We start from the raw sequence: 9,571 nt of genomic DNA, 5'->3' as shown, positions 1-9,571 counted from the left end.
CTCCGCCAACATCGGCTACCACCAACAGCGTCCAAAGACTGCGTGAACTTGGCTAAGTGCTCTTTGCAATGTGTTGGTTGCTCTTCGCCCCCGCCACTGCTGCTGCTGTCGTTGCTCCCTCAATTGCCGACCTGTGTCTCTCCTCCCTCTTCCAGGTAGGTTGCTCTTATCCCTCTTCCTATTCCATCCCTGCTTTTACTTCATTTCAAATTAAAAAAAAAAAACCTAACCCTATCACGCTCCTTTTTCAATGACCATGGTCCGTGGTTCAACGTTCTCGCCATCTCGCATTCTCGCTATCAGTTGTACTTAGTTCCTGCTACATTGCCGTCCTCTACTTCCTCTTCTCATGATTCCTCCATCGCCGTATTATTGGTTCTGCTTCTGCAGTATGGGTGAGTTCACTAATTTTTTTACTATATTTTTTTAAGTTTTTATTCTATAAATTTTTTATACTGAATTTTTCAGTTTTTTAATTTTAAATGTTGATGTAGGTTTTGATAAATTGTTTAATTTGATGTAGTTAGTTATTATTGAGTTGTATCTTACGCTCTTATTAATTGGATTACGTTAATATCAAAAATGGAATAAGCACTTATAAGAATGTTGTGAAATACAACATGAAACTCAAATTATGTAATTTGATATCAGTTCAAGTGAGAACATTGGCTTAGTTAATTGTTCTAATTTTTTTTTTTTATTTCTGCAAGTATAAGATCCTCAACTGTATTGTTCTTATTTTTGTTCTGGTATTGTTTGAGTTAATTATTTTTTGAGTTAATTAGCTGATTGTTGTTAATTGTCTGAGTTAATCCTAACTTATTTATTTTCTGAGTTAATTATTTTCTGAGTTAATTAGTTGATTATTGTTAGTTGTCTAAGTTAATTTTAACTTGTTTATTTTTTGAGTTAATTATTGACTTATTATTTATTGTTGTTAATTTTCTAAGTTTATTATTATATGCGTTAATTCTTTTTTGGGTTAATTAGTTTATTATTGTTAATTGTCTGAGTTAATCTTAACTTATATATTTCTGAGTTAATTATTGACTGATTGTTTATTGTTGTTAATTTTCTAAATTTATTATTATCTGAGTTACTTATTTTATGAGTTAATTAGTTGATTGTTGTTAATTGTCTAAGTTAATTTTAACTTGTTTATTTTCTAAGTTAACTATTGACTTATTGTTTATTGTTGTTAATTTTCTAAGTTTATTATTATCTAAGTTGATTATTTTTTGGATTAATTAGTTGATTGTTGTTAATTGTCTGAGTTAATCTTAACTTGTTTATTTTCGGAGTTAATTATTGACTTATTGTTTATTATTGTTAATTTTCTAAGTTTATTATTATCTAAGTTAATTATTTTCTGAGTTAATTAGTGTTGTATTTTCTGATTTATTAGTTTAGAAATTATTGAATTTATATATTTAAAATTTTATATTAAGTTTTAAACAATTTTAAGAAATTTAAAATTTAAGTTTATCATCGGTTAAATCCATCGATAATTATTAATTAGTAATATATTACCGTCAGATTTACTGGAGGAAACATCTGACAGTAAAAATTATCAGCAAAAATCTTCCAACGGTAATTAGTGACAGACAAAAAATTTACCGGTAAACAATTGCCGACAAAGTTTATACCGTCAGATTTATTCCAACGATAATTCTTTCGATAAACATATTATCGGCGAATTTTTTGATGAATTTACCGATAAATCCAATAGTATTTGACGAATTTCTTGTAATGTATCTTTAGTTTGAAAAACAAAACAAAATAAATAAAATGTCCTCTCATCATAATCAATTTGAAGAACAATTTTACATAATTAACAAAATTTTGGCTAATATATAGTTAATTCGAAACATTAAAGATTAAATTCTAAATTCCAAACTCTATGTCAGCTTAATAAAGAGATTGGTGAAGACGAAAGTGGCAGTTGATTGAAGACACTGTTAAGTGTATAAGGTATTTTATACCTGAAGATTTCGATTTCGGACTAATTAGTTCCTAAAGAAAAAAAAGTACCAATTTGGTCCTCTAGGATAGCAAACTATGGACACATGATGTCTTTCTATCAATTCATCAACTAAAACTTAACGGTAATACTTATATGTACTGTTAATTACTCTGACATGTCTATCTATGAACGATAGTCATATAGATAACAACTTTTGGAGTGAAACTTCACTTGTTTTAATAGGATTTGTGATATATAGAGAGTAGTTGATAAAGGGTATATAAAAACTCAAAAAATAACAAATACTTCACAATCCAAAACTACATCGTTTTTATGCTCATGTGGCAGTAACGAGACATACACCATTGTAAATAATAAAATACATAGACAATCCCATTTTGTTTCACATTATTCATTAACAGAAAGACATACATGTCCACCATTTACTATTTTAAAATACCTAATTAATATTTTTTTCTTCAAAGACTAAATAGTCCAAGTTTAACATTTTTGAGGATCTAATTGTCACTTTTAATCTTTATTTTATTATTTAGAATGTGAAAGGGGTGAAAATAAGGGAATGGCAGAAAATGTTAAAAAAGTTAGCTAGAGATGAGAATGTGAAATTCATGGGAATAATAGAATCAAAAGAGAATGAGCTGACCACACAAGCTGCTAGTAACGTATGGTAGAGGAGATACGATATGGTGGTACTCCACTTGGTACTCCTTGACAATGAACTAATAAAATAATTTCAGAATCAACAATTAACACAGAGAATCACAATAATAAGAAATAATATCAAATAAGAAGAATTAACAGAAATATGTGTGAATTATATGGACGGTGAAGATAAGATAATGATTCTCTTTTTCAGTAAGGGAGACTTTTTAAGGATATATAATATTTTCTGCATCTCTTTTGTGACTCCATTTCTTACTATTAGGGGTGTTCGCGGTGCGGTTTGGTTCGGTTTTGAAGGAAAAAGTCATCCGATCCGAACGCTTAATTTATGTGCGGTGCGGTTTGGATTGGATGAACTTTTTTTGGAAATCCGATCCAATCCGATCCGATTACAAGCGGTTTGGATCGGTTTGGATCTGCAATTTTTTAAATACAAAATAATAACTTAATTTATAAAGTTATATAACCTGTCCAATAATCCATCATAATAATAAAACACAATCCAACGTAATAATAAAACAAAAATTCCATAAAACATTATAAACCATGTCCAATTGTCCAAGAATCCAACATCAACATATTCAACAAGTCTTGATAAAATAATAATTCTTCAGCATCAAAACAACTAAACAAGTCTCAACAACACAAAATTAAATAACATAGCAAAGTCTTAATAAAAACATAACATAAAAAACTCCAAACTGAAAGCTGAAGCACTGATCACTAATCAGATTCATCACCAGAGTCTTCTTCATCTATTAGTTGAGGAATTAGCTCAAGTTCTACAATAAAATGTAATAAAATAAATATTAGTAAGTTAAACATATTATCAAATAGTAAAGTTAATCACTATGTGAAGATAAAATAAAACATAATATTAAAGAACTTTACCTTTCTCAAGTTTTTCAAATTCTTCAAAAGACTCCTCAAGGTCAATTGGCAATGAATTGGCTCGAAACCAATTTTGTGCACAAATCAAATCTTCAACAGTTTTTGGAGTAAGAGAGCTCCTATATTGATTAAGCACTCTACCTCCAGTGCTAAAGGTGGATTCAGAAGCAACCGTTGACACCGGCATAGCTAGAAAATCCCTCGCAATTTGACTTAGAACATGATATTTGTAATTGTTATAGCTCACTTTCCACCAAGTTAAAATATCAAAACTACTTGGATCAACTGGTTTCTCCAAGGACTCCATGAGATATAAATCCACTTCATTTGTGTTGACACTCTCACTTGCTTGTACATCATTTTCAAATGCTTCCGCAAAGCGAACATCATCAAAGGCACTATCATCCATATCCACATCTTGGCTGTATTGTGCAGATTGGTGTGCTTGATCACTATTGAGAGCAACCCTATAGCTGTTAAATAAGTCATTGAATACTTCCTTCACCTTACCACATAAGAAATCAGCATCCTCCTTCTCAAACAACCTTTGAAAACTCCACTCAACAAACTTAATCTTGTATCTAGGGTCAAGTACCACAGCAACAAAAATTATCATATTCATGTTCCTCAAGTTACCCCAATATTTATCATGCTTAGCCTTCATTTTTGTAGCCATACCCTTAAGTAAAATGTCATTATCAGCCCAAGTCTTTAAAGAATTAAGAATTGAACAAAAGTGATGAAAATATGAAGAAGAAGTCACAAATGTAGAATCCGAGACTTTTTTGGTTACATCGAAAAAAATCTTCAAAAACCTCACAAAACATCTTGCATTATCCCAATCTTCATTCTTTGGAATGCCCCCTTGCATCATTACAAACTCAGCATCCCTCTCACTTAATCTCTTGAAGGCCTTTTGGAATTTTAAAGCACTATCAAGCATTATATAAGTGGAATTCCACCTAGTGGGGACATCTAATTGCACACAAGAGCAGTCTTGGATCCTAGCCTCTTTAATGAAACTTTTAAACCTATCTATACGACTAGGAGAAGCATGGACATATCTAACAGCATTTCTAATTTTACTAATTGAAGAATGCATATCCTTCAAACCATCATTCACCACCAAGTTTAAGATATGAGCACAACACCTAACATGCAAATGTTCACCTTTTAAAGGATGTGAATTCCAATCTTCCATTCTACCTTTCAAGTAACAAATGGCAACATCATTTGAACTAGCATTATCAACTGTGATGCTAAAGATTCTACTTATTCCCCAATTTAAAAGAAATTTTTCTATCTTCCTACCAATTGTTTCACCTTTATGATTCTTGATGAGACAAAAGTTAAGAATTCTCTTTTGCAACTTCCAATCTTGATCAATAAAATGTGCAGTGAGACAAAGATAGTTTAGATTTTGTACAGAAGTCCAATAATCAGTGGTCAAACACACACTTTGATTTGAGTTTATAAAGACACTCTTCAACTTATGTTTTTCATTCATGAACAAGTTCCAACAATCCCTAGCAACTGAAATTCTGCCCGGAATATGGAGTTTTGGCTATAAAACACTCATGAAATAACGAAATTCCTCCCCTTCGACAAATCTAAAAGGCAACTCATCTATGATTATCATTCTAGCAAGAGCTTGTCTACATAAATCAGGATCAAATGATACAGCAGTCAAACAATTACCCAGCCCATTTCCTTCTTCTTTTTTAAGTTGCTGCATAACAAGGGTTCGGTTTTGCAGAGTGGAACCGCAAACCGAACCAAACCACAATAAAACCGATCCAAAATCCAAAAAATATCCAAAATAGAGCGGTTTAATTCGATTTTTGGTTTGGATCGGTCCGGTTTCACAGTTTTTTTGGACCGGTTTGGATCTGAACACCCCTACTTACTATATATGACTCTCTCCACTAGGTAGTTACATAACTAAATTTTTCCATTATTCCATTGCTATGCATTCCTTCACGCTTCGTAGTCCTTTATCCAAATTGGCTGCCTCCTTTGCCATTTGTTCTTCTACTGTGGACTTGAATTACTCGACCCAATTATCCCTTCATTGTCCATAGTCTCCTCCATTGGGCTAGGATTGGTACTTAAGCTCGTATCAATCACTCTCTCCCCTATAACAATGACCTTTCTCAAGGTCTTCATTAGGATACAGCCTTTGAAGCTCATCCTAACTAACCCAAGTCGCCTCTTCTCGGGGAGTACCCTACCACTCCACTAAGACTAGCACTTCTTTGGTATTATCATCGAGCTGTGGATACAACTATCAATAATTGCGGTAGGCAGTGGTTCCAATAGGAGTGTCAGCAGAAGGTCATTGATAAACCTATATTTTATGATATATATTGTGCTCAATTCAAGAGATTTATTCAATCCTTCACCCACTTATTCATGAAAATTGCATGGTTTTACTTTCCCTTCCTTATTATGTGATATATGTGAATTACATGTTTCCTATGCTTTAAAATTAATTATTTTAATCACCCTTTATTACCATTCGATGCCGTGATTTGTGTGTTGAGTAGTTTCAGATCTCCTAAGGCAGGAATGACTTAAAGGATGGAAAGGAAACATACAAAAATGGATGGAAAGCACAAAATGGAGTTTTTGAAGAAACTGGCAGCGACGCGAACGCATGGACGACGCGGCCGCATGCCCAGCGCGAAAAGACAGCGACGCGAATGCGTGACTGACGCGGACGCGCGCCATGAGCAGAACACAGATGACGCGACCGCGTGACCCATGCGGACGCGTGACAGACGCCACGCACCAGAAATTACAGAAAACGCTCACAGCGATTTCTGAAGCCCTTTTTGGCCCAGATCCAAGTCCAGAAGGCACATATTAGAGGTTATGAAGTGGGAGAATGCATTCATGGAGGGAGATCTCCAATTCATTCACTTTTCATAGTTTAGATGTAGTTTTTAGAGAGAGAGGTTTTTTCCTCTCTCTTAGGTTTTAGGATTAGGATTTCTTATTATTTCAAGTTAGTATTCCAACTCTTTATCAGGTTCAATGTTCCCTTTTTAATTGCTTTGACAATTTAATTTATGAACTCTTTCATGTTACATATGACTCTCTTAATTAATGTTATTTGAGGTATTTCAGTTTATGATTGCTTTCTTTTATTTATGTTACTATTGCTTCCAATCTGAAGACATTTTTATTTGAGTAAGTTTACTTTCCCCCTTTTGGCTTTGGTAAAGTAATTGGTAACTCATGAGTTGTCAAACTCAACGTGATTGATAATTGTTATTTTTGCTAATTGAATTAAACTCCAATAACTCTAGTTCTTTCTTAGGAATTGACTAGGACCTGAGGATCAAACTAATTAGTCACTTGACCTTCCTTTACTTTAGTAAAGGCTAACTAAGTGGGATTAAAACTCAATTCTCATCACCATTGATAAGGATAACTAGGATATGACTTCCAAATTCTCATACCTTGCCAAAAGTTTATTTTACAGTTATTTATTTATTTTATTTTTCATTTAAATTACTTGTTCCTTACTTTCAAAACCCCAATTAACAAAACTCATAACCAATAATAAGAACGTACTTCCCTGCAGTTCCTTGAGAAGACGACCCGAGGTTTGAATACTTCGGTTATCAATTTATTTAGGGGTTTGTTACTTGTGACAACCAAAACATTTGTGAGAAAGAACTTTTGTTGGTTTAGAAGCTATACCTACAAGGATTTATTCTGTGAATTTCAAGGCCACGCAAAAGTTCTCTCTTCAAAATGGCGCCGTTGCCGGGGAACTGCAAACGTGTGCCTTATTATTGGTTATTGTAAATATTTTTCTTTTACTTGTTTATTTGTTTTTGTTTTCTCCTTTTATTTCCATTAGTGATAAACCACTATTTTATGGTTTATCTTGTGCTCAATTGAGTGGTTTTTATCTACTCTTTACCCACTTATTCATAATATTTGCATGGTTTTATATTTCCTTCCTGATCTTGTGCTATGATTGAAAACGTGCTTCTTTGATCTTATATTTGCTTATTATTAAATCCTCTCTTATTACCATTAAATGCCTTGATATGTGTGTTAAGTGTTTTCAGAGATTACAGGGCAAGAATGGCTTAGAGGATGGAAAGGAAGCATACAAAAGTGGAAGGAATACAAGAAGTTAGAGAAATTACTAAGCTGTCCAGCCTGACCTCTTTGCACTCAAACAGCTATAACTTTAGCTACAGAGGTCCAAACGACGCGGTTTCAGTTGCGTTGAAAAGCTAATGTCCGGGGCTTCGATTTGATATATAATAAGCCATAGTTTCCCTGATGCTAGGCGACGCGACCGCGTGCCCCATGCGGCCGCGTCGCAGTGACGAAAATCAGCGTGTTTGAATTCTTCTCCAGCGATTTCTGGGCTGTTTTCGACCCAGTTTGTGGCCCAGAAAACACAGATTAGAGGCTATAAAGTGGGGAATGCATCCATTCATGAGGGGGCTCTAATAATTCACTTCTCATGATTTAGATTTAGTTTGGAGAGAGGTTCTCTCCTCTCTCTCTTAGGATTTAGTACTTCTCTTAGTTTTTAGGAGTGACTCTCAATCCCAGGTTCTTTATTTTTATTTATTCTTCCAATTTAGTTTATGAACTCTTCATGTTAGATTATAATTTCCCTTATTAATGTTATTTGAGGTATTTCAATTCATGATTGCTTTCTTTAATTTATGTTATTGTTGCTTTACATCTGAAGGCATTTTTATTCCAGAAAATTTACCTTTTCCTCTTTTGGTCTTGGTTAAGAAAGCAGTAACTCAGGAGTTATCTTAGCTCAACATAATTGATAACTGTTATCTTTGCTAATTGAACTGAGCTTCAATAATCCCAACCTTTTCTTAGGAAATAAATAGGATTCGAAGATCAAACTAATTAGTCCCTTGACTTTCCTTTACTTTAGTAAAGGTCAACTAAGTGGAATTAAGATTCAACTTTCATTATTATTGATAAGGATAACTAAGTCTGGACTTCCAATTTCTCATACCTTGCCAAGAGTTTATTTTTATTATTATTATTTTATTTTACTTGTCATATAACATATTCCCATCTTACTTCCAAAACCCTAATTTACAAGACTCATAACCAATAATAAGAACATACCTCCCTGCAATTCCTTGAGAAGACGACCCGAGGTTTGAATACTCGGTTATCAATTTCAAGGGGTTTGTTACTTGTGACAACCAAACACGTTTGTACGAAGGGATTTCTGTTGGTTTAGAGACTATATCTACAACGCGACTGTTTTTATGAAATTCTTTACTGGCAAAAATCCTAACGTCAAAATGGCGCCGTTGCCGGGGAATTGTAAACGTGTGCCTTGTTATTGGTTATTGTAAATATTTTCTTTTTACTTGTTTATTTGTTTTTATCTGTTTTTATTTTTGCTTTTTTCATAAATTAAGAGGTTATTGGTTTTTATTTAATTATTAAAAATTTTTCAAAAAATTTTTTGCTTTGTGTTCATCTTGATCTTCAAGTTGTTCTTCGTGTTCATCTTGACCTTCAAGTTGTTCTTAGTTGTTTTCTTCATTTTGATCTAAAAATTTTTAAGTTTGGTGTCATTTTATTATTTTTCTCTTTCCTCATTAAATTCAAAATTTTAAATTTCAAAATTAAAAAAAAATCATATCTTTTTCAAAATCTTATCTCACCTTATTTTAAAAATCAAATTTCAAAATTCAAATTTAAAAATTTTTCAAATTTCAAATCTCAAAATTCAAAATTCAAATTTCAAAATTTAAATAACCTTTTAATTTAAATTTATTTTTATTTTTGTTTTTAATTTTTGTTTACTACTATGAACTCTCACCCCTTTGGCTATGAGTCTGGTTACAATTATATTGCAGGAAGAGGAAATTACAAGGAGAACAGGCATCAAGGTTGGAAGAATCAAAGATGGGAGGAGGCTCAAGGATTTGATCAACCCTCATGGGAACAACCACCTCCAATGGACTATCAACAACCACCACCATGTGTCTATGAACCCTTTCCTCAACATAACTT

This window comes from Arachis ipaensis, chromosome B09, assembly GCF_000816755.2.
Source record: "Arachis ipaensis cultivar K30076 chromosome B09, Araip1.1, whole genome shotgun sequence".
NCBI lineage: Eukaryota > Viridiplantae > Streptophyta > Magnoliopsida > Fabales > Fabaceae > Arachis > Arachis ipaensis.
Note: the sequence above shows the minus strand (reverse complement) of the source record.